Raw genomic sequence first — 26,952 nt, forward strand, 5'->3', positions numbered from 1 at the left:
CTCTATCCACACAGAACATGTACCTTAAAAGTGTTTGTAGAATGAACACACAGCAAGAGAGGGCAGGAGAAGTAGCTGTGAATTGAAGAGATGGCTCCCTTCTACCCTAAGGTAAGACATGGCATAGGATAATGGCCCTTTCAAGGACACACGCATTTGGAGAAGGTGGAGAGTCCAAGTGGATAAAGTTCCTCAGGGATGATGGGCTAGACAGGAAAGAAGCTGTGGGTGGGGCAAGCCAGGATGGTGGTAGCAACACCCAGGAGCATGTGATGTGAGGGGGAACCCCCATCTAGGATTGGGCCATCCCAGGTTTTGCTTATTTGCAAAACCAAGGGAACTTTCAAAGAGTCACATATGCAGTCTGAAGATGAAGCCGGGGGCAACTGTGGGGTGCAGACTTCAGGCACTCTGGGGTAGAGATGAGAGAAGCAGAGGGGGACAGGGCCAGGGAAGACAGCTCATCAGGCAAAGGAAGCAACAGAGGCCTTGGGGGCTGTGGGAGGGCACCAAGCACTGTAAAGGGAAATGTGGGAAGGCACTGAAGAGGGGGCAGGATTGGGTAGACCCTAGCTAGCATGGTAGCAGGGTATACCAGGTGTTCAGTAGGAGCAGTCCAGCTGCGTAGCTGGACTGTGAAGAGTGCACTGTCCTCCATGTTCCTGGCCAAGCCTGACAGCACCTCATCATTTATTCCAGTCTGCTTCCTTAACACTGGGAGAAATGAGCTGGGTATAGTGGCATGTCAGGAAGTTCGAGGCCAGCCTGCTCTACAATGTGAGTTCCAGGACAGGGTTACACAGAGAAACCTGTAGTGGTGGGGGGAGTGGGAACTGTGGGAAATCTGGCAGGGTCGAAATCTCCACATCACACAGCCACCCACTCCACACAGTACCTAATATTAACCATGGGATCATCCAACATTAAATCATGTTCTCCGTTCCTGGCTGTGTGAATGGTAGGACAAAAAAAAAGGGGGTGGGTGGGTGCTCACTGTAAAGTCATTGGCCAGATCTGGAATTCAACAACACTGCAAGGCCAAAGGAAGCAGGCATGAGCCTAGACGTGGGTCTGGGGTGCTGCTACACAGAGAGGAGGGGCAAAAGTAAGAGCCCACGATGAAAGATGGGAAATGGAGTGGGGATTCTAGCAGGCAGCACTTTGCTTGACAGAAAAGCCAATGCTCACTATCTGAAACTGCCAGGGGAGAAGGCAGCAGAGCTCAGACATGAAGCACTTTCCACCTCACCTGGAGCGGGGTGATGACACCTCACCTTCCCTATTTCATGGCTAAGCTATGTGATGAGGTCATGTCTATACAACTGTCAAGGGCTCAAGGGAAGGCTGCTATAAAACCGCATCTCTTTGGTTCCCACTAAAAATGTGCCAAGAGGAGCTACCTCTAACCACAGACGTTTGGCACTGAGAGTTCAGCTGCTTTGTGTGAACTGACTGTCTCTTCCAGGGTTAGTTATCTGCCTAAGCTCCTTACTTTCAGGACCTGCCAACAGCCAGACAATGACAGTGGGAGAAAAGCACTTGTCACCTGTATCTGAAGCTAAGCTCCCACGACTTCAAGGTCCGTGGGCTTCCTGTGCTTTGGACCTAGAGACTTAGCCAGGAGGAGTCAGTCCAGTGAAACCTTAGGCAGACTTGGAGTGGCAAGCATGTTTTAAATCGTGAACCCAAGTGACATTCATGAGCCAGAATATTTATAAATAGTTTCATTTATAAAATTGTATTTTCTGTCCCTTACCACATGGTTAGTAAATCTATAGTTTCTACACACCAACTCTCAAATGTGCTCCTGTACATATTCCAAATGATCATGGGCTTTTGTTTTATTTTGTGGTGCTGGGGATGGGACCCCGGGCCTCACATATGCAGGAAATGCTCCACCACTGAGCTCCACCCCCAGCAACCCCCATACTTATGTGTTAAGAGCTAAAGGAAGCCCAGAATCTGTTTCTAAGTCTGCCAGGAGCACAGCAAGGCCAGTACACATGAAGTTATGATGGGCCTGGTGGGAGCTCTCCCGAGGACTGAGTGCAGCTGGGTTTCTGCAGAGGAACTTGGCCTGTCCCCCTTGCTTTCTCAGAGCACTGAGCCAGTATTCTGAACCCTGATCTAGAACTGTCTATGATCACTCCAAAAAAAAAAAAAAAAAAAAAAAAACTGAGCTCAGGACACGTGACCGTGAACACTTACACACACACACACACACACACACACACACACACACACACACACACACACACACCACTCTTTGCAGCCATGTAGCCTTCACAAATTTTCTACCTATTCTGAGCACCTGTTTCCTCATCTGGAAAATGAAACTACCTAGGGTTTCTATAGGGATTGAGGGAGCTGATTGCTGTCCTTGTACTCCAGGGCCATTTCAACATCAGTTGCTATACTTACGTGTCTCTGGTAGAAAATATAAAGATGACCTCTGTTGGTTTTAAGAATCAAATACCTCTAATATTTCATATTTTATTCTTTTAAAAATAATTACATAAAACAATGTGTTGAGCTCCTTTCGCCAGGCCTTAATACCCATCTCTAGTTTTGCCAAGGTTACAAGCCCAGGTTAGGCTCATGGAAACAGCAAAACCTTTCCTCTTGGTCCATATGTGGATGTTAATAGTGTGTGCAGAGAATGTCCATCGTAGCTCCACCCACCCCCATGGTTACTGCCTGAAGACTGCTCCCTACAAAGACTGATCCACTGAGATTAGCTAAACCTGCTTCCTTGGTCCAGCTGTACGCCATAAACCCCGCCTCCTTGTTTATCTGTACTGTATAACCCCGCCTCCTTGTTTATCTGTACTGTATAACCCCACCTCCTTGTTTATCTGTACTGTATAACCCCGCCTTCTTGTTCAGCTGTATGCAACAATTCTGCCTCTGTTCAACTGTATACAATAGACATGCTACAGTTTCTCCATCTGGGAGCCCATCACCACTCCTGCCCCCATACCAGCCTTTTCTGTTTCTCTGTGTCGTTTCTTCATTCCCTCACCCTGCAGCCTAGTCAGGTCAGGTCCCTGGTTGCTGTGCAAGAGCTCCATTCCTAGGCACCAGGCTCAGCTGGCTCTTGATGCCCTGTTGGAGTCTCAAGACTGGTCTCGTGTGAGGGGTGTGCCCAGTTTCAGAACTTTCCTGCTGCAGTTGCCTTGTCACTCACTGTCCTCTCTGTCTAAGCACACCTCACATTGGGAAGCCCTGCCTTGTCAGCCCTGCTACCCACAAGACAAGAACCAGCCAGCTGGGAAGCCCCCAGCATGCTGGAAACACCAGTGATCTCCGACTCCCTGTGGCTTGCTTCCCTACACCAGTAAGGTCTGTGGGACTGCTGGAGGAGCAAATCTGTTCTTACAGGTTCACCCAGCTCACAGGCAGGCAGAAGCTGGGTTTATGGTTGCTATACAGTGTAATGGTTTTACTAGCATCCCTTGTGACTGCAAGTTATTTAAATTCAGTGACAACTTATTATGTATGAAGGAAAGAATTTCCTATGCAGATCCTCTCCCACCCCTTCCTGGTGAGGAAGCATTCTTCAAACGTTAGCAAAGCCCTATCCCATGCTTTAACATTCCAACAATGAGGTTTGGCTGAGAAACTAGAAATGGAGTGCTCTGGCCCCGCTAGGTCTTCCAGCGCTTGAATCAGTCTATCTGCCTATTTCTGGGCCTCTCACAGAACTTGTGATTTTCATCCAAGGGTGGGAGAGGGTGGCTGGGTCTGCAGGCCATGGTGACTGTTGTTTCAAAGCCTAAAGGATTCCATCTCTTAGAGCGAAAGGGAAGAAGCATGTGGCTGCCCGGGCTGGGGTGAAGTGGAGAGATGCCAGAGAGGCTCAAGTAGTGGCTGAGGCCTCCTGTTCCACCCACTGTCCTCCTCAGGCTGACTCTGCCTTTCTCTAAGTGGCTTCCAGGAACCCTCTGGAAGCACAGCGGAACACAGTGTTTCAGAGTATTCCACTGACATTTGTCAGCCCTAAAAAGAAACACAGCCCTAGGGGGACCCATGTGAAACTCAGGGTGCCCACCCATCTTCCTCGACTTTGTATTTTCTGGAGGACCTAGAGGGCTCAGAGAACATGCTCAAGCAAAGCCAGAAACACAGGGAAGAAAAAGGAAGCAGTCTTGGAGGTTTCAATGAGTGAACGAAAATGGAAAAGGAGGTACTACCTCACACCTGCGTAGCACATGGAATGCGTCAGCCCAGACAGCAGCCTCCAAGCCTGCCAGGGAAGCTGCAGTTCTGTCATCTTACTTTTTTTCTTTTTCTTTTTTTCGTTAGCCCTGGGGCTGTATGCTAAACACCGCTGAGGAAAATATATTTTCAAAGGTAACTCAGATGTAGGGAATGAGGAAGAAATCTGTTCTAAATCTAAACCAACATGAAAAATGGTCAGCCTTGCCAATGATAAAGAAACACTAGTAAGACAGCATCTTCTAGCTTGTCAGCACCAAAATAAGATTAGTAATATTCAAAGAAGAAAAAAAAAGGACTGGTATAGATTCACAGCCATGGTTTTGAAGGCTGTAGAAACCATAAAACCATTTGCAAGCAAAAAAAAAAAAAAAAAAAAAAAAAAAGAATAAAGAATTTTGAGCTAGGGAAGTGGCTAAGTGCTCAAGAGGATCCAGCTGGATTTACAGCATCCACAGGGTGGCTCACAACCACTAGTAACCCTAGTCCCAGGGGGCCCAACGCCCTCTTCTGATACCAGGCACACACGTGGTACACAGACACACATGCAGGCAAAACATGCATGCACATAAAATAAGTCTGTAAAAAATGGCTAAAAATCATTGTGCCAGTGAGATGTCTTAGGAGGAGAAGGTGTAGCCACTAAGACGGCGACCTGAACTAGTGGAAGAGAAATCTAGCTTATGCAGCAGACTGTATCTGCACATACATCCCCAACAATACACTAGATAAATGTAATTAATTAAAAATTATTAATATTTTCTTCTCAAAATTTACTTTCAGGCTAATTTAAATGAGTCATAGTTAAAAAGCCTATCTCCATAATGTCTGTCAAAGTGTATTGGATTTTTGGAGCTGTGGGGGGGGAGTTAGAAATTTCTGGTAGTGGAGGTGGATTATTAGTGTACTCAGAGTACACACAGCACATTCGTGGGGAAACCCCCTCAATCACAGTTCTGTCAACAGATACTTGCAGATATGAATGTGAACGAGGGGGGGAACACTCACTGTCTCCTAGCAACAAGCAAGGAGGCTTGTGAATAAACTTCATTAGAACACGAGGACAATAAATCTGCCTTAATTTGTTTTCATTTTGAAGTGATGGCTTCTTTTCTGGTTAAAGACAAGAACATTTACTTACATCAAATCTCACTGTAATAAAAATGGCCTATGCTATTTTATTTCCTAATTATGGATGGGCAGATCACAAAAACTCTCCAGATGAAAACTGAATCGGAAGAGTACGAGACAAGTAGCCACAAAGATCCTTTCAACTCTGTAAATCCCATGACTGAGAGATGTTTGACAAAACAAAGAAAAACTTGGCCACCACAGATGTAAGAACCTAGGGTTTTAGCTGATGGAAACTTACCTACAAAACCCCTACTAGCTTTTACACAGCTGCAAGCATACTTCAGGGGTTGAGAGTCTATAGTTCTATTGTGCCCCTGGCTATGTTAGTGACCAAACACGAGGACCAGCAAGTCCTTGCCACCCCCCCCACCCACTCTGTCTGCACAAGCGGAGGCTCTTCTATTTGTGCAAACAATAGACTGGCATGAACGGTTAGTTCTGTGCCAGTTCTGGGCTTCCCCCTCACAAAGCCTGGCTATTTCCGTTTCCTCTCCTTGGGTCCATATTGCTAGACATCCAGTTGACCCAGCCAGCCTGTCGAAGCAGCTCTGACCCATGAGGGAGGCTATTGTGTCTGTCCAGCTCCAGCTGGGCAGCTGGACTGAGCACATGGAAGGTCAGCAGACACCACAGAGAGCAGAAATGCCAGCAGGGCAGAGCCGACCTAGAGTCACAGCAAGGGTAAATCACTATTGCTTTTAAGTCACAGGATGGTTTATTACATGCCGCTGACAACTGACAATCACTGCTTTCTTGTGACACCTGGAAATACACCCACCTGTTGATCTTAGATTTTGAATGATTTGATCTAGATTTTCACCTGGATAAACTAGAACTTGCTCTTCAGGCTAAAATATTTTCACCTGCTGGGCGGTGGTGGTGCACACCTTTAATCTCAGCACTCTGGAGGCAGAGGCAGGTGGATCTCTGTGAGTTCAAGACCAGCCTGGTCTACAAGAGCTAGTTCCAGGATAGGCTCCAAAATCAGAAAAACTCTGTCTCAAACAAACAAACAAACAAACAAAAAAAAGACTAAATTTTTTTCTTCGTTTTTCCAGACAGGGTTTCTCTGTGGCTTTGAAGACTACCTTGGAATTAGCTCTTGTAGACCAGGCTGGTCTCAAACTCAACAGAGATCTGCCTGCCTCTGCCTCTGCCTCCCAAATGCTGGGATTAAAGGCGTACGCCACCACAGCCTGGCTAAAATACTTTCTTTTCTTTGTTGTTGTTGTTTTTCGAGACAGGGTTTCTTTGCATGTTTGGAGACTGTCCTGGAAATAGGATGAGATGATAATTCAATGATGACTGATGATGATGCGGTTAGTAAAGTTAAAAACTAAGTTTTCATTTCAGTGTGTTCCATTCCAGTTTCTATAACTCTACCAGTAACAGTGCAGAAGTATTTATTTATAGTCTATGTCTTTCTGGACTTTAAAGTATTTAACTGAGTTAATAATTACCTCAGAGTCACTGTTCTATAATTATTCTTCTCCTTAAACGTATACTCTGTCATTGTCTAATCTCTTTGTGGAAAAAACGCACTTCAATCTTTAAAAGGTAAGAAAGAACCAACAGAAGATAGGAAGGGAAAAACAGCCTCTGACTCTCCAACCCAGTCAGCGCTGCCGCACTTACAGGGTTACCTTCATGTTGGGAAACACACTAACAACTGACTAAAACAAAAGCAGCTCTCTGCCAGAGCTTGAGGCTCACTGAATGGTGAATTACCTGGAATTCTAACTCACATTCTTGCCGGGATCTCAGCAGTAAAAAGGTGTTTGGTTTCCGCCATGATGCTGAAGGGAGGAAATAAGAGCAAGGAAGGGAAGAAGCCTGTGAGATAGGCTGCGCCTGTCAGTGACGAGGAGACAACTACCCGGGTAGCCAGTAGACAGCCAGGCTCGCCCAGCCTGCTGTCTGCTTCCCTCCAAGTGGACAAGGGTGGCAGGCAGGCTTGCCCCTTCAGAGGGATCACCTTCCACTTGAGTTCCAGGTGCGGTGGTGAGTCTACATTCAGAGGACTAACCGCACATCAGGGTCATGAGAGCCCACCCTGGCTCTGAAGCTAAGCCAGCTGAGTAGAAGAGTAGCGCACACTTCACTTACAGACAAATGTTGCTCCTGCTCTGACAAACCCACTTACTTGAAAAGGGTTTAGAGTTCACCCCCACCCCGGCCTCTTGCCATAGTTCTTTCATTATTTAGATTTAAAAAAATACATACGTGTGTGTGTATGTGTGTGTGTGTAGAGGAGAGAGAGAGAGAGAGAGAGAGAGAGAGAGAGAGAGAGAGAGAGAGAGAGCATACTCCCTCTGTATTCTCTTCTGTATGTGCACGTGGAGGCCAGAGGCCCTTTTGTTTGTTTGTTTGTTTTGTGACAGGGTCTACCATGTAGCCCTGCCTGGCCTCGAACTCAGAGAGATCCTCCTGAGTGCTGGGATTTAAAGTGCTCCATTGCCTTCACTGAAGTGAGAATCTGATGGTACCATTCACTGGAAGCCTCCCTCCTTACGCTTACTTCCTGGTGCAGCAAGTGCCTGGGGCTCTGGAAAGTTGCAGGAAGCAGCAGTCACCTGTATTTTCCAGACTACATGTGAGAAAGTCAGAACACCATGTGGCGTGGGAAAATGTTCAATTTTTTTTTGTTTTGTTTTGTTTTTTGAGACAGGGTTTCTCTGTGGCTTTGGAGGCTGGCCTGGAACTAGCTCCTGTAGATCTGTCTGCCTCCTGAGTGCTGGGATTAAAGATGTGAGCCACCATGTCTCACGAAAATGTACAAATACCTTAATCATGAAACATGGCAGTGAAAACTCAAATTCTTTTATAGCTTTTTTTTTTTTCCCCTCTTCAATGTTAGGGATGGGAACCACAGCCTTGCACAAACTAGGCACACATTCTATCATTGAGCCCAGCTGTAGGCCCTAGTTAAGTTCTTATGTATTTTTCAAAACACTATAGTATGATTTTAAAATGAGAACATATTAGTAGTGTTTGTTATTTGTGTTATATTGAGTCTGTGGGAGCTATACTGCCCAGGCTGGTCTTGAACCTTTGGGCTAAAGCAACTCTCCTATCTCAACCTCCCTATTGTTTGTTTATCAAAGGTGCAGGGCCTCTGAAACAGCTTCCACAGTTTTGTTAAAGCATCGCTGTAACTATACTAGTCACAGTTTCTTCTCTTACTCCATTGCTGCCAGTGAAACCTCCAGGTACATCTATGAAACAGTGACCTGGGCACTGAAGGTCCTTTAGAAGTATTCTGGGCAGGGAACAAGCACTCCAGGCCACTAAGCCTGTACAGACAAATCCAGGCAGCTAGCGACCTTGTGTATAGCTAGAGAGATGGAAAGATACAGATAGGTAAGTGACTTTTTAAATAATGGCCTGGGCCAGTGAGATAGCTCAGCACGGAGATGAGCTATAGTGCACAGACCTGCTGACCAGAGTTCAATCCCCAGATCCCACAATGCATCAGGACAGAACAACTCCCAAGCTGTCCTGACCCCAACATGTACACCGTGACATGAGCCTGAGCTCATGCATACAAACACAAGATAGAAAAATTAAAATTAAAGGGGCCTGAAATTGATGTGATACATTCGAGGAAACCAAGATAAAAAGTACCTTCCAATAAAATAATAAAGAGGATCAATCATGTGTAGCTTTGCCCACAGCTTTCTCCATAGCAACTGCCACCAATATTTGAATCAGTGCCTCTAGTTCTTCAATCAAAGCACATTGAGCACTTTCAGGACTGGGGAAAGGACATATGTACAGGGACAGGGATCCTATGCAGTGACATCAGATGAGACTCTCCTCAGAGTCCTGTATTATTTCTACATTCAGGAAATAAAGGCAAAAGGTGCCATTAGCACACCCCTGCCTCATGGCATAACACAAGCAAATAAGTCTCTGCTGCTGTCGGAACTCAGGTCCCTCCTTACCTGTCCCCCTCTCCTGACCCATCCACTTAAAAGCCATTACCATTTCTGCCATACCTTGCACTATGTTTAACTCCCCTTAGTTGCCATTCCTTGTCCACCTATGAGTAACCTAACATACTTGTGACTACACAGGAAACCCCTTTGGACGTACAAACAGACCCCTAACTTCCACTAACCCAAAGGCTAAGAATGTTCTCAGATGGCATCTGAGGCCAATGGCTGAGATCTTCCTGTTCTGCCTACCTGATGTTTCCACCAACCAACTTTGAAGGTGTCTTGGTTTATGACTTCCTTTATTCTATTACTATAAAACTTTATGACACCATTCCCATGTTGGAACACATATTTGGGGTAAACTCAATTTCTGTTCTAGAGCCATGTTCACTGACTCTGGCTCCAGAATAAATGTATCCTATCCCCTTTGGGGTGAGATCTGTGTTTCTGTACTCTCAACTAAAACAAACAACCCGACTGCTCTGTGGAGTTACCCACGAGAGCAGAGGTGGGCAGCTCTTCTGACAGAGAGACACAGCAGTAGTCTTACTACTGTATCCACCATGGCCAGTCTCCACCCTGAGCTGTAGGTCCAGAGGGTTCTCCTGAAACACCTGTGGGGGCCCTCAGGAAGGTCTTGCCGGTCCCAACCAACATTTTTGCCTAGCTCCAGCTGCTCCAGACACTGGGGTCTCATTGGAAGGCAGAACACTTCAAAATGACTCAAGACTAAGACATAGCTTAGAACCAGGAACTGAACATGGCCCCTAATTCTCCTTACTCTAAATTGTGGACATTTATCTTTCAAAACCAAGAGACTGACTCTCAGCATGAATAGTCATTTCCAAAGACAGGGGAGTCTGAATTTTCAAAACCTAAACAGGGGCTGGAGTTCACTGGCAGAATGCCTGCCTGTTCCAGCAAAGGCAAGACCCTGGCTCCAATCCCAGGGCCTTAACAGACAAAACCCAAATCCAAATAGTCAAAGAAATTGAATGTCAGTAAACACGGAACTTCATTCCATAAAACACAAGAGATGTCTCACACCCATTCCAATGGCAAACATTCAGGATGCCCGAGAGCAGCAAGGCTAGGGACTTGCACAGACACACCGAAGAAAGGAGAACTAGGCCAAACACATGGGCCCAATTAAAAACACTTAAAATCAGCCCCAAAATAACATGTCCACCCTCTTGGGTCAGACCCAAGAGGTGGGCAGGCACTGCTCCCCCTACTCAGAATCACGAAGGATTTTACCCTTGGGCCTGCTCCTCTGCCACCCTCTCTCCTCCAAGGAGCTCTGCAGAAACTGCTCTTGCAAGGTGGGTCCATCTTCCCCGCTGCATGACTTTTTCCTTCTCACAAATGATGTCTCAGTACTCACGCTTATCTTGGATGCAATTCAAAACAGAACTTAAAAGAACTCTGAGTTTGGCTTATGGCTAAAAAAAATGCCAACATCCCAAACGTCTCTGATAAGCAACAGTCTGCAGTCTTTTCAATAAAACACAGTTTGGTTGTTTTTTTGTTTTTTGTTTTTTTATAAATGTTAGGGAATAAATTTGAGTGACAACTATTTACAGCTAGCATTAAATAAACAATGATGTCATCAGCAATGAAGCATAGATGGTGCCCTGCTGCACAGAGTCAAGAAGCAGCTGCTTCCCAGGTACAGGGATATGAGGAGATGGCTTGCTCTGCAAGCATGAGTCCCCGAGTTGATTCCCAGCACCCACATAAAAAGTGGGTGCAGTCACATGGTCTAAGGGTGTGGAGAGAGGCAGATCCCAGGTGTTTACTGACTGAACCAGTAAACCTCAGGTTCAGTGAACAGTCAGAAAAAAAAAAAAAGTGGGATTAAGACAAAAGACAGAGAAAGACAAGAATTCCAAATAGGAATACCCCTATTTCTAGACTTCAAGAAAACTTTCCAACACAAAGCTAGACAGTGCCTACAAGATTCTACTTTTTGTAAAATTAAAAATTACAGCATTAAAAAATGACAACAGTGCTCCCTCAGGCAGTGGCTGTGTGACAATACAGAAATGCACACTGGTGAAGCATTAAGCAGCCAGGACCCTCGAGGCTTTCTGCCTCTTCCCACGCTTAACTGCTGGTGAGGCATCCACTCCTCCTCACCAGCCCCAGTCAGTATTGTCAGCTCTGGCTCAGCTGGAATCTGAGTCCCTCCATCTCCTACTGGCCTTCCTCAGTTTAGATGCTCATAAAGTCTGCACTGTCACTTTGCTGCACTGGATCCTACTGAGGTGTAGTTTCTCCTAACAGAGCACTGTGGAGTTTTGGGTGTGTGTGTGTGTGTGTGTGTGTGTGTGTGTGTGTGTGTAGGGAGGAGGAGGAGGAGGAGGACAGGGAGTGACACTGGCTGTCTTCCTCTATTGCTGTCCACCTTATTTTTCTGGGCCTGGAGCTGGTTAATTCAGCTAGGCTGGCTGGCTAGGAATCCTGTTTCTACTTCTCCAATGCTGGAATTGCAAGTGCACACTGCGTGCCTGGCTTTTTTCATAGGTGCCTGAGGTCTGAACCCAGGTCCTCATGCATGCTTACCAAGCACTTTACTGACTGACCTGGCTCCCAGACTCATATTTCATTATTTTTTTTTCAGACTCACATTTTAATATGGCCACTGCACTCACATTAAGAGAGGGACAGTCAAGATGAAAGCTCACACTACAAATCTCCAAGAGGACAGCATTTTCTGAGATGGCTCTTCTGAATGAAGTGACTCCACGTGAGGAGTGACAGCATGGTGGCCCACACTCTCTGCTGCTACTGGGATCCTTTGCCATGCTCCAGGAATTTTAACACCTGTTGGGCTTTTCTCCTGAGTCTGGAAAAATCCAGGGGCAAAATTCTAGCTGATTGCTGTCAAGTTCAAAGCTAAGCTCAAAACAAAGCCCAAAGTACACGACAGAACGCTCCATTTATTACTGTTCACTAAGTGCCCAACTCTTCTAGGAGATTTCTCATCTAGTGCTGGTCCCGACTTTACCATTATTTTAGGACCCCCACCCCACTACAGTTTTGCAGACAGTCAACGAGCCGTGTCTAAGCCCTTCAAAACTTACAAAGCAAACAGCAGAATGAGAGGCCACAGGATGAGCATGCTGATGAAGGGCCAGGTGTTGCGTAAGCTCTCAACCTGGCCAGCATCCTTGGAAATGAGTAGGACAAGCCACATTTCAAAGTGGCAAGAGCCAGGCACAACATTCAACCCCAACACTCAGGAGGCTAAGGAACAATGATTCAGAGTTTAATTATGCCTGGGCTATACAGAGAAACTCTGTCTCAAACAAAATAGCCCAAACAAAAAATGCATTAACACTGTACCCAGAAATATGGACTGAGGAGTGAGGCTTCTCTTAGTGTCAGTTTCATCATAAAACAACCAGTTCAAGAAGAGTCATCTTTTCCAGTGAGTGACTTTACGGTATCTCAGGATGAGGCTACAGCTCTGTGGTAAAGCCTCTGCCTTGTATTCAATTAAATTTCTTTCATACAAAACCACCATTTAAACTGGGTAATGCACCTCACACATATAATACCAGCAATAAAGAGGCAGGAGGGCTAGCCTTGACTACAAACCTTTGACCTTGTCTCAAAAAAAAAAAAAAAAAAAAAAACCAAACACACTAATTAATACAGCGTTGCTAGCAGACAGAATCTCTCTGCATATGGCACTCTATTCTAGTGCTGGGGTAGCTTCTGGCCCTTAGAAGTTATTGCCTGCTTAGCTGGGTCAGACCCATCAGGCAGGAGGTTGCAAAGACAACAGGGCTGTCCAGCAGGGCTGCTGGGTGACCAGCAGCTCCATCGTGTGTTTACCCCAACCCATCTAGGCAGTAATTAATGAGTTTAAGGAAATGCTAATTATGTCTATTAAAAGTGAACAAACATTGTCTATTCATTCTAAAGTCTGTGGAAAGACGTCAACTTATTTGTAGACAAGATCCAAAACCCAGCAGTGGCGCATGCCTTTAATCCCAGCACTCGGAAGGCAGAGGCAGGCAGATCTCTGTGAGTTCGAGGTCAGCCTCGTCTACAGAGCAAGTGCCAGGACAGCCAAAGTTGTTACACAGAGAAACACTGTCTCAAAAAAACCAAACCGAACCAAAACAACAACAACAAAAGAGATCCAAAAGAGGGAAGAGAAGTGATGCCTGGGTTTCAAGAAGTACCTGGGTACTGTGCCCAGGAAGGCTTTATGGGTTAATGTTCCTGGCCTTGCTGCTGCTGATGCCTCTTGTGTTTATACTGGAATGATCTATCTACTCTCTGGTGTGTCCTCTTTTGTCCTTCCTGTTGCTGTGATAACACATGACCAACAGTGACTTACCGTGTCAGAGGGAGGGTCCCCCATGGTGGGAGCAGAAGCAGAGGGCAAACTGGAAATGGGGGAAAGCTATAAACTCTCAAAGCCTGTCCCCAGTAACGTGTTTCCTCCATCCAGCAAGAATCCAAGTCTTAAAAGTTTTACAACCTTCCTAAACAGTATCTGAGACCAGTGTTCACATACACGAGCCTACGTGACACATTTCTCATTTAAACCACCACACACAGGTAGTTCTGATACCTACAGACCAAACATTCAAATATATGAGCCTAAGGGGGCCACTCTCATTCAAACCACCACAGATGGGCACTTCCAAGATCCAGTGGCTTTCCTTTCTCCAGAGCTAAGTGACAGCAGGAGGGCATTTAGTGATGATCCCAGCTATTCTCTGTAGCCAGTCACTTATATGAAACAAAGTTTAGTACTGGAACATTTTAGATATTGAAAGCATCATGCCATTGGGTTAAGCCAACCCCTAACGGTCTGCTGCTACCATTGTTGCCTTAGCTGAATGTGGACCTAAGAATCAAGCACAATTGCATGGACCTGATAGGAAGGAAGTACTCCTGGACACAGACTATGTGCCTGATAATCTCTGCCAGAAAACCACCCACTAGGGAGGCTTCAGGGAAATGCTCTGATCCTGAAGCCAGGGCAGGCTGAGGTGTGCAAGCTGGACATCATTCTCAGTTTCTGTTATGTCCAACTGGTCCTTCATATTTCAGAGTTTGGAATCCATGGATTCAACCAGCCTCAATCAAGGAAATCCAAAATGTGGTGGAGCAGTGGCACACACCTTTAATCCCAGCATTCAAGAAGTGGAGGCAGGCATATCTCTGCAGTTAGAAGCTAGTCTGGTCTCCATAATGATTCTCTGTCTCAAATAAATAAATAAATAATTGAGCAGGGCATGGTGGTGCATTCCTTTAATCCCAGCATTCAGGAGGCAGAGGCAGGTGGATCTCAGTGAGTTCCAGATCATCCTGATCTACAAAGTGAGTTCCAGGACAGCTAGGACTGTTACACAGAGAAACCCTGTCTTAAAAAGCCACACACACATACAAGGTGTCCCATACATAAACTGGAGAAAAGGCAGCTGAGAAACTGACTGTCCATGTTCAGAACAATGAAACTAGACCCCTACCTTTGCACTGAAAGAAAAAAAAAATCAAAGACCTTAATGAAAGAGCTAAGAGCTCAGAGTTACTAGAATAGAACAGTTTAAGATATAGACACAGGCAAGGTTTTTCTGAACAAGACTCCAACAGGCCAAGAAATAATAGAAAGAATTGATGAATGAAATTATTCAGAATTAAAAGGTTTCTGCATAGCAAAGGAAGTATCAGAGTAAAGCAACAGCTTACAGTGTGGAGAAAAATAGCTTTGCTAGCTATACATCTGACAGAAACTTAATTGCTAGAATCTATAAAGAACTAAAACAAAACAAAAACCCTAAACACCCGCAAAACCAAATCAGTTGAAAAAGGAGTAGTGGACGGAAAGTTTTCTGAAGTACGAATGGTAGAGACATACTAAAAGACTCACCATTGGTAGTCATCAAAGGAATGCAAATGCTACTCTAATCCATTTACCCCAATCAGAATGGTATCATGATGAAAACAAACCACAAATGCTGGAGAGGATGACGGGAAGAACAGAGCTGCAGCCATGTAACCTGGTGTGGCTCCTGGGGCATACGTTCAAAACAGAACTGTTCTGTGATTCAGCCCTATCGTTCCTGGGTTTCCCCACAGGAACCTAGGTCACACACAACAGCCTATCTGTGCTCACTGAAGCACTATTCATAACAGCCAAGCTATAGAACCAGCCTAACTGCCCATCAATAAATAAAGAGGAGACAAAGGTAAACACAGAGGAGTTTTAGTAGGCCATACAGAAGAACAAAGTCACATTTGTCTAAAAAAGAAAAATGTGGATGCAATTTGAGATCACACCAAGTTCGGAAAGATGTCCTGTTTTCTCTCATTTGCAGAATCTGGCCTTAGTATTATATGAACATAAAGGGCTGGGAAGATGGCTCCATGCCTGGGATACAAGCCTGAGAGCCCAAGCTTGAGTTCCTGGAACCTTGTAGAACTGTAGCTCATGTGTGTCTATGATCCCAGTGATGCTACTTGGGAGATGGGAGGAAGACACAGGCCAAGTCCCAGACACTTGCATGCATCTTGCATATGTGTCTAAAGGGAAAATGAAGACTATGACCTCTATACACACGCATGCCCATATTGTCTACATTCCACAAATACTACAAATGTGCAATACACACTGTACAGACACATATACATACATACATACATACATACATACATACATATACACTAAAAATTGAAAAACATGCATGTAAGACAGGTGAGCAGAAGGAGAACTTGGGGCCCCAGAAGGAGGAGAGGCAAAGGATAATGGAGGGCATAATTCAAGTACATGATATACATACACAAAAATGTCACCATGGAACCTGGTGTTTCGTACAATGAATATGTTAACTGAAGGAACTGCCACAACTTTCTTGTTGTAATTTACTAAATAACAGAATGCATCAACCGCTCATTGCTGGGAATGCAGCTCAGTGACAGATCCTGGGTTCAATCCCAGGGCATTAAAACAAGCATTCCTACAGAATTTACAGTTACACTGTATTTAAGCCATCTAGAGAAGGCTTGAGTCTGCAGAAGGACTGCAATTCATGTGCGTACTCTGCCACTGTGTGTAGAGATTTGAGCAACCTCAGATTTTACTATTTGTGAGTCCTGGAACTGAACCCTGGAGGAGACCTTGTAATGGTTGTACTCACAAACTGACCAGCTCAAGATTTACCCCACAGCCTGAAAAACAGCCATCAGTCACTGAGAGCTTCCCTTATGAAGGCTCATTTCTGGCACAAGCCTTTAATCCCAGCACTTGAGAGGCTGAGGGAAGCATATCTCTGAGTTCAAGGCCAGCCTGGGCTACATAACAGACTTTGTATCAAAACAAAATGAGATGGCTAGCAGCTCTTCTAGAGGACCTGGATTGACTCCTAGCACCCACACAGAGACTCATGTCATCTGTAACTTGAGTTCCAGTAGGATCTGGTGCCCTCTTATGGCCTCCATCAGTACTGCACACACATACTGAGTGTAAAAATACTCAGAATTCAACTAGAATGTAAGCATTTACTAAAAAAACAAAACAAAACCAACTTGTTATAGGGCTGAAGACAACCGTCTTTCTGCTCTGGAGAGGACTGTAGCCATAGCAACTGTCATGTGTGGGTGCTGAGGTCAGTGTGCAATACCACAGAATTTACTCTTGTCCAGCTGGGGGATGAGAAGAGGCTTTGACACTTAAGAGAAAGTATGCCCAAGGCAGATCAAGTGCTGAGAGGAGGGAGAGAAGGGGACCATATTTCAGCAGAGGCCACCTGGGCTTCAATAGTGTGGCTCGAAAGCGAGTCTTCCTCGACCACACCTGCTAGGGCTGTACAGTCAGGGAGACCATGTTCACTTGATTCTCATATTCTTTTATATATACATACATACATACATACATACATACATTTTAAATTTATTTGTTATGTATAAAGTGTTCTGTCTGCATGCATCCCTACAGGCCAGAAGAAGCACCAGATCTCATAACGGATGGTTGTGAGCCACCATGTGGTTGCTGGGAATTGAACTCACTACCTCTGAGCCATCTCTCCAGCCCAATTCTGACATTCTTTACCCAGAGGTCCAAGAACAAGAAGCCATCATTCACACACTCTCAGAGTCTGTCCATTCTGCAACTGGCACAGGATTTAAGTGTCAGGAATTGAAGGGCTTGAGCCTGAATCCTAGGCCAGCCACCTCTTCTATGCCACCAAAGGGAAGGAGGTTCCTTAATGCCTACGTGAAACAGCCTTACCTGCCAACCCAACCCTGTGACATTTTTAAAAGTGCGTGGAGGGGGGGGGTGTGGGGGTGTGTGAGAACACATGTGGAAGGAGGTCAGAGGACAACTTGTAGAGTCAGTTTTTTCCTATCATGGGATCAAATCCAGGTCATCAGGCTTAGCCATGAGCGCTTTTCCCTACTGAGCCGCCTCAGTCCCTTTTGAACCACATCCCAAGCATCACAGCCCATGCCTGTATAGAGTGGACAGCGAGTGACTTTTTACTATTGTGACAGCTGTAAGGTCTTAAAACATGAACTGAGCAAAGGAAATTATTTTGTATCTTTTTGGTTGCAAGCCTAACCTTTAGCAACTCACCCATCTCTCTATCCTGAAAATTATTTTATTTTGTATTTTTAGTTGAACTTTAAAGTTCTTTTGTTGTTGTTGTTGTTGTTTTTGTTTTGTTTTTTGTTTTTGGGGGGGGAATAGCACGGGCTGGCCTGGAACTCACCATGTAGACCAGGCTGGTCTTGAATTCACAGCAACTCACTCGCCTCTGCCTCTCAGGTGCTCATTTTGTTCTGAGATAGGGCTAGGATTACAGATGTGCTCCACCACGCCCATCCTGGATAAGCATTTTTAATCTCTCAAACAAAGCTCTAGTTTTCCCTGGTGATGAAAGTGGTGGTTTTTGGACCAGGCCTCATGATATGGCCCAGGCTGATCCTGAACTTTGGCTTTTATGTGGTACTGGGGATCCAAACTCGGGTTTTCATTCTTGCACACCAGCACTTACCCATGGAGCCGTCTCCTCAGCCCATGCTCTTGTGTTCTTTGTCACTTTGAGAGTAGTAAATACTTAAGTGTTTATGAGGGTCATCATGTCAGCGAGGTCAGAGACAGAATAAACAAGAAGCAGAGGGAATACTATTTAAAACTCTAGCTGATGGATACATGGAGCTTCACTATGCTCAGTTTTCCGCCACCCTTTGAACTCAGCTGCACAGCTCCACAGCTCAGGTACTGTGCAGCTGAGCCCTGACAGCATCACCTCCTCGGTCTCAGATAAATCAGCTGTAGACAAACTGGCTTGAGGTGGTAATCCCTTGTAATTCCTAATAGAGAGAATCCACTAGGACTCCATGCACAGCACCCACACAAACAGGAACTCAGAAAATTGAGAGGCCAGCCTGCAATGAACCAAATGGCTGCAGAAACCACAGGATAGTGGGAGTGTGACTGTGTGTGTGGCTCGAGTAGGGGATTGCACTCCAGCTGGAATGACAATATGAGGAAATCCAGAAAGGATAAGGTCACACAACTTGGTGACAGGGTGTAAAAGAGCAGGCCCATTTGAAGCCCCAGAGTTGAACCAGGGAAATAATGCAGTCTGCTAGTGGAATCAGATGGAAGAAGGAAGGACATGGTACCAAACGTGGTGCTAGGTGCTACATTGCTGGAAGAGTCACTGGAGCAGAGGGACAGTGCAGTGAAAGCGCATGCTGTAGAGGCACTCTGAAAAAAGTAGCCAGCCCTGAGGAAAGCCCCCATTAACACAACGACTGAAGCTAAGAACACTGCCAAAACCAAGTAGGACAGTCAGACCCTCGGAAGAATGTCCAGGACTTTCCTGCATCAGGGAGCGGGTAAGGGGGCAAAAAGGACTTGCAGAAAGGGAGGGGCACCAGAGGAAGAAGCAAAAGAGAGCCAGGCCTCTGCTTCTGCTTCTTTACTCTCCTGGGACCCCAAAGGCAGGGCTGTGAATATGGCCAACCAGAAACCATCCTACCCAAGACTCACTGGTTCATTCCAGCCACGGGGAGAGGCTGCCGCAGCTTGCCTGAACATTTCCAAAGTAAAACAAAACCAGGAAGCAACAGCAAGGCTAAACGAAGGCTGGAGGCAAAGATGGAAGGTGACAGGGCTACACAACATTCCTTGAAGCCATCTCTAAGACACTCTAAGAGTGACAGCTGAGCAGGGTTCAATCTGTTCTATTCTGCCACATTCTTGGTGAAAGGTTCATGCATTATGCTGGCCTACCCTGTTACCTGGTGGAACAGGCAGTACCCGGGTCAGCCCATGGGAACTAAGTCTGCACGCAGGTGCAGAGGACCCCTTTAAAAGACGGATTCCTCCTCTTCTTCTTTACCTTTAATTTAAACAAAAGAATAACCATTGGCGCCCAACTTGGTTTAGGCTCTCTCCATAAGCTCCCTAGCAGCTTGCTGGTGGGATAGGCTTTCTCTGTAACCTCTCTTGCCAGGGGTATGGGAAATTTCGGGGATCCTAAAATCTGAACTCATAACCCACTTTCCATCTCAGCTTTTCCTGGGACTTCCTCCTGCCTGCAGCGGCCTGAGATGCCAGAACTCTGAACACTTCAACTCACCGCTTTTCCAACTAAGCATCTTTGGAGCCCATTCATCTGCCTATTCGCTATAATCCAGTAAGACATCCCTTGAATTTCCCGAGGGTCAGGCTTGGGATCCTGCTCCAGGAGTGGTGCTTTTTTGCTTTTTCAGTTAGGACCCTGGGTCCTTTTCGGTTTCAGGACAGCTGTGTCCCCTTTGGGGCCAGGCCCCTGGCAACTCCCATGGGCCGACGGGCATCCAGAGAGGAGCTTTTGCCAGTTTTTCCACTTGCCTCACCCATGGGAAATGCATAGAGGAACCTTTATGCAGCCAACAGGCGAGTAAACAGACAAAAAAGCGATTTATGGTCACCACCATCTTGACCATGTGGTCTAACCTGGGGGCTGCCATCTTGGCCATGTGACCTACCTGTAGGCATGCCCACTCCAGCGGCCTGTGCTAGCAAACCTGGCCGCTGGACTTTTGCTTTCTGTCAGATTCTTTTTTGCTTTTTATTTATTTATTTATTTTGTCTGTGATTTCTTCTTACACTGGCTCTGTTGCTCATGGCTTGTTTACTGAATACTGTGTCTTTCCAGGACCCTCTGTTTAAGTCTACTCTGTCTCTTTAAATCTCCTGTCTGTTTGCTACCATGTACGGATCAGAGATTGCATTCTGGTTCCTCTTTTACTCTTATCCAGTCCTGCTTGTCTCTGTACATGTAATTTAAATTTAACTTTATACTTATCTAACTCTATATGCAACTTAAATTAAACTGTGCTAAGTCTCATATTTCTAATTGCTATGTATCTTTAAGTGAGGGTCAACATTTAAAGTCATAAAGGTCTAATTTAACTATATTTAAAAGATAAGCTAAGTCTATACAACTTAAATTTAACTCATGTATCTTTAAATGATGATGAAAGTTTAAAATCACAAAGGTCTATTTCAAATTAACAAAATATTTATACCACTCAGTCCATCCTGTAAGCCGTTTACAAAGGTACAGCTTTTTTAATACAAAAAGGGGATTTTTCTCTAACTAAAGGCTAGCTTTTGACAGCTGAGATACTAAACAGACAGACAGCCCTCAAATTGTTCAGAGATTTAGAGAATATGGCATTTAAAATGTTTTGTTAAAAAGCTTTTTATAACACAGAGATAGGCCAGCTGTTGGCCCCACCCCATTTCCTCCAAGAAGACTGATGGGCACTAAAGAAACTTCATCTCGAGTCAGTGACAAGGCTAGTCACTGAGCAACCCTGCCCTTCACCTCAACTGCTATAAAGTACTCCAGACCGTGGACAAGAGGACAATGGAATCGACTTCCCCTGCGTTGCTTGGGCCAACGGTAGGTGAGCCTTCCTAATCCATAGGTCACATGCTATCAGCAAGAAGGCAGGTGTCGTCCTGCAGCCCACTACTATGGATGGAGGACATTGGGGGTAGCGGTCTATGCAGCCTGCTGGCAAGTCTCTGTTATTCTTTAATTGTTAATTCAGGTAAAATCTTATCCTTCTCAAGAACTCTGATGCTTTTGATGACCGGTAGTCTTGCCAGCTTAAAGCAAAAGATTTCAGTAACAGGTATTTTAGGGTTTATCTATGTGAAGATAGAGTGTAAGGCATATGAAGGTCTGGGAATGTAGTTATGAAGGTCTGAGGATGGAAAGGTCTAACACGGTGGATAAATGCAAGTTATGAGGGTCTGAGAATGGAAGGTATAAAGGTCTGAGAATGGAAGGTCTAAGATAGCAATGTAAGGTATATGAATTACAGTTATGAAGGTCTGAGATAAAAAGGCTTAAGTGATGATAAAGTGAGTTGAGACATTAAAAAGAATGAAATATGTTCCTGATTTCTCTATTTCTCATGCTACTGTTCATAGTAAAGTTCTACAATACCACTATATGATCATAACTACAAGGTCAAGATTAAGATGCTTTTCATTGTCCTAAAAAAAAATCTGTCAATTTTAAAATTCATTGTCCTAAAAAATCTGTCAATTTTAAAATGCTAGTGGCTTTCAGCCAAGTTGCTTCTAACGTGAATATGCTGCTAATGTGTCTAATACTTCTGTTTCCACAAACTCTAAGGATTCTTGTAAGTTCCAGGGAGCTGAATTGGATCCAAACAAACAGGTCAGATTCACTCCAGTTATTCAATCTTTCCCTGGTCCCAGGACTCTCTTCCCTCATGTTGGGACACCTCGAGAACCCTTCCCTCATCTTATAATCTTCCCCTTAAATGACAGGACCCAAGAAAAAAAATTTTTTTTCTGAACTTAGCCTTGTCCTCTGCTTTGCCAACATCTTGCCAGGTCTAAGAGGCGCCAGGGAGTTCCATACAGCCTGGACTGCAATGAACAACAAGCTACCCCAGGACGTGGCAGCACCCCAACCTTCTCAGGTCCCACAAAGATGGTCAATGCCCCCGATGTCAGCAGGAAGCAGTCTTGAGAATTCGACTTATTCCTTATTCTGCCATGTCTAACACCCCACCTTTTTGTTTGTTTGTTTTGTTTTTGTTTTTCAAGACAGAGTTTCTCTGTGGCTTTTGGAGGCTGTCCTGGAACTAGCTCTTGTAGACCAGGCTGGTCTCAAACTCACAGAGATCCACCTGCCTCTGCCTCCTGAGTGCTGGGATTAAAGGTGTGTGCCACTAACACCCAGCTGTTTTTTTTTTTTTTCCCACCTTTTTTTAATAGTAAGTAAAGGTGGGATTGAAAGGTTCAGGCATTATGCTGGCCTGCCCCTGTTACCTGGTGGAACAGGCAGTACCCGGGTCAGCCCAGGGTTCCATGGGAACTAAGTCTACATGCAGGTGCAGAGGACCCTTTAAAAGACAGATCCCTGCCCATGGACGCTCTCTCTACACTTCTCTCTCTCTCTACTCTTCTCTCTGCTCTGCTCTTCTCCCACCTACGTGCTTTCTCTGCCTCTCTATGGGGACCAGCCATGGCGGTCAGCCATTACCCCTGTTCCTCTTCTCTCTTAAGTCTCCCTACTCTGCCGGGCCTTATAATAAACTAGTTAGTATATCTAATATGTCTCATCTTGCGCTCTTTTCTTATTTCTAATGTAAACAAAAATTTTAACACTTGGAACTCCTAGATGTCAAATGGCACCAGCCAAGGCTCCTGGGCTGAATAAAAGCTTTCATAAACCAAATGAAATTATGTCAAATTTGCACTGAATGTTTACTTGCTGGCTGAGGTAAAATTTTTGTTGTTAAATCACTTATTTTTTTCTTGTACAAAACAACTTTTACGCCTAACACGTGACTAATAATTCTTCTAATATCAGTTAGCCAAATGTATATCCATCCAACCCACAGGTTTCTGGGTTGAGGAAATCTCCATGTGACTCCATGGAAAGGGGGAACAAGCCTGAGAGCTGGTCAGAGGACAATGATCTTACTATTTAATAAAATACGGCAGATGGCATTGAGTTTTGCCACCATATGCTAACATGTTCCAGCTGTCACATGTTCTTGAAGAAACAGCTAGTAGAGTGGAAGCCCTTGTTCCCCCACCTACTCCTGGGTATGATATTGGGTGAGAAAACTGCCACTTGTGAAGGATGGACAAGAAGATACCTGAGTCCTGAAAACCATCAATGGCCTACTTGACAGCCACACCCTCCTGCCACTGCAGCTGCCCTTGTCTACCTCCAGGCAGTAAGCCCCGGGGCTGGGGATGTATTACCAGCAGTGCCGTGGTCAGCAGGCTCAGATGGTGCTTCTGCGGTCTGTCTGCCTCTGACTTGGGGCATCAATGAGCACCTCGCTCCTGACTGTGAGGCTGGGTGCTACAGCAGCACTGAGCTGAGGGACATGGGTCAAAAAGCAAAGTTTCCCATACCCCAGCAAAGACACAAGGAACACTTAACAAATATGAATGTTTTGCCTACATGTACATCTGTGCGTGATACACATGCAGTGCCTGAGGAGGCCAGAAGAGGGCGGTAGATCCCCTAGACCTGGAGTTACACATAGTTGTGAGCTGCCAATGTGGGTGCTGAGAATCAAATCCAGTCCTCTGGAAAAGCAGCCAGTTCTCTTAACTACATCATCTCTCTAGCCCCTTCTCTACTCTATATCCATAGAATGGTTTGCTGGCAACACAATCCGTTTTTAAATCTCCCTAAAGGCTGTGCAAACCCAAGGCTGAACTCAGAGCCTTGCCCCCAAGACCCCTCCTGTCAGGCTGCTATGGTTTCTAACCTGAGATACATTAGTGTTACAGCCTGGGGGTCTAGCTGACAACCACATAATTGTGACAGAGAACTGCAGGGTGACAAAATAGACTTTAAGTAAATCTATTTGTGGTTGCTAACAATCCTCCCATCACAGCACACACAGAAAAGGCTAGTAGCCCCTGTACTGAGGTCTGGGATCAGAGGAAAGGCTGCTTAAAGTAGGGTTAGGGTCTCAGCTCACTCAGGGCTCTGAGGATGGACACTCTACACTGCAGCTGCAATGGGGAAATGGAAGCGTGGCTCCAAGGTGCCTGTAGCTTGGCTTCTCCCCAACAAGCAAGTCTCACCCAGTACCCAGCCTGACCACTGCCAGCTCTCTTGCAAATTTCAATTAGGCACAAGTAAGGTCCAAAGTCATCTAAGACTTGCACCGTCACAGATGCAGCTGATGGAGATGGAGGGGAGGATACTGCCCGCAAGTGTGGTCTGAATAGGGAAGCAGGTCAGCCTGGACACTCAGTAGGTGCTTCTAACAATGCAACAAACTACCGGCTATTTAAAGTCAGGATCCGTTCTACTTTCTGTTGCTTGCACACATCCACTACCAGGATCAAACATAAAGGAACAACTCTCCCATTGCTGTTTCTTAGTCTGGAAGGGCAGGGATAGACGCCTAAGCATAATTTACTAACAGCAATAAAGGTAAAACTGCAAAAATGCTATTTACTTTAGTAATTACATTTCTAAAATTTACACAAAGGAAATCAGTGCCATCCATTCAGATTTATGGAGAAGGATCTCATTGCAGCATTTTTTGTTTGTTTGCTTTTTGTTTTTTGAGACAGGGTTTCTCTGCATAACCATGGCCATCCTGGAACTCGCTCTGTAAACAAAGCTGGTATCCAATTCACAGAGATCCACCTACCTCTGCCTTCCAAATACTAGGATTAAAGATGTGTGCCACCACCGCCTGACTCATTCCAGCTTTTTATGATAAAATAAGGACAGTTATTTGAGCAGTGGACTACAATACAGGCCTTAAAAGTCATGTTTTAAAATGATATTAAACGGCATGAAGATGTTCATGTTGAAATGTTTGCCCCTTGACTTGCTTTAGGTACTTCTGTGCTTGCTTGGCGCTGAGTTCCAGAAAGTGGTGGCTAGAACAAAGCTGTTGCTTCCTGGGCTAAGGCCTACAGAGCTTTACTGATGGGAGATGTCCTTCTGTATGTATGTTTTTCTTACTGGTTGCTGAATAAAACACTGTTTGGCCAATAAAGGCAGGAAGATAGGCGGGGCTAGGAGATGAGAATCTGGGAGAGAGGCAGAGTTGCCGCAGTGAGATGCCATGTAGCCGCTAAAGGAGTAACAGGTCCAGGCATTCTCCAGTAAGCCAAGACCCCGTGGAAATACATAGATTTACAGAAATGGGTTAATAATTAAGACAGAGCTAGCTAATAAGAAGCCCTAGTCATCGGCCAACAATTTTGTAATAGTGTCTGTGTATTTATTTGGGGCTAAACGGCTGTGGTACCTGGTGGACAAGAAACTCCAGCAAAACTTTACCACTTGGCAACAAGCTCAAATAAACGATGTGAAGGAATTATAGGGTAATGAGAGAATAGAGGAATCTAACTTAAATTGGTCGGTGGGGAAAGGCTCAATTCAATCACTGGCTGAAGTCAGTCTGGGGGTTATTGGGGAGAGGACAGCACCAGGAAGTCTGAGAACAGAATCCATAGAACAGGAGTAGGACAAAAGGGACAGGGGTAGCCCAAGGCTACAGGTTCTCCAGCACCCTTCTGAGGATGGTGGGGAATGTTTCCAGAAGTGAAAAGACCCATGTGTGCTAAGGGAGCTTAGCAAACCACTACATGCAATGTGAACTACTTTGCTGTAAAAAAAAAAAAGCATGTCTAGTACACTCATCCACAGCTTAACACACTTCTTTAAATTAGGAAAACACTGCCCAATTGAAACCGAAAATGTTAAAGAGTGGTCAGATCTGTCCATTAAATTACAAGCGATCTGCTTAACAGCCACAGTACCCTGAATACACCCACTCTCCTGTGATCTCCAAAGCTAAGAGCAGGGTTGGGCCTGGCTAGAACTGGGATGGGAGAACTGGAGACAATCTATCTATTCTTGTCTACACTTTTCTCTATTTACTAAACTTCCACAAAGGGGCATGCCTTCTTTAGTAGTCAGGGAGAAGACTGCAAAGCAGGGATGACAGAGAGGTAGGAACCCCTGGATCTCTGCAGAGTCATTTTATTTCTTTACTTATTGGGCTTTCTAAAGTGCTGGAGGCAGGGCTCAGGGCTTTGCACATGCTAGGCACATACTCTGCCACTGAGCTAGCCTTAGATCTTTTTAAAATATCCTTTTCCAAAAAGTATATGCTTTACTTTTTGGCAGGGCCAAATCCAATTTAAAAGCCATTAGAAGAAGAAGGTGATGAGGCAAACAGCTGTCCCACCCAAAGCCCATTGTGAGCTGTTTCCTGTCACCAGGGTTGCCTTCCTCCTTCCTCACCGACTAGTGTTTCAGGAGAGCACTCATGTTGAAAAGTGGATCCCTTTCCAGAGAAAAAGAGAAGGTGTCTGAGATCTAAATCCGCTGTCCTTCCACTGGCCATACCTGTAATTTGAGATTCCTGTCACAAAGCCAAGCACAGCTTAGCTTCTGTACTCTCTTCCCTGCTTAGGACTGGGTCTCCCTGTGTAGTCCAGGGAGAACTCTCTCAGCACCAGGTTACAGGTGTGCATACCACATCCAGCTCTCTATGGCTCTTTTCTCGTTAGTCAAATGATCACATGGAAGATCTGCTTTGTGGATTATGACTATCCCTCTTTATCTGGTGTGGGGGTGTGGTCGGGGCTTTT

General features: G+C 45.2%; 1 protein-coding gene across 3 annotated transcripts in view; it reads right to left on the bottom strand.

Moving 5' to 3' along the window:
- Lats2 (large tumor suppressor kinase 2) overlaps positions 1 to 26,952 on the bottom strand; it is a 57,998-nt gene that overhangs the window by 12,845 nt on the left and 18,201 nt on the right. The window lies entirely within an intron of this gene.

Source organism: Cricetulus griseus (assembly GCF_003668045.3).
Source record: "Cricetulus griseus strain 17A/GY chromosome 1 unlocalized genomic scaffold, alternate assembly CriGri-PICRH-1.0 chr1_1, whole genome shotgun sequence".
Taxonomy (NCBI): Eukaryota; Metazoa; Chordata; class Mammalia; order Rodentia; family Cricetidae; genus Cricetulus; species Cricetulus griseus.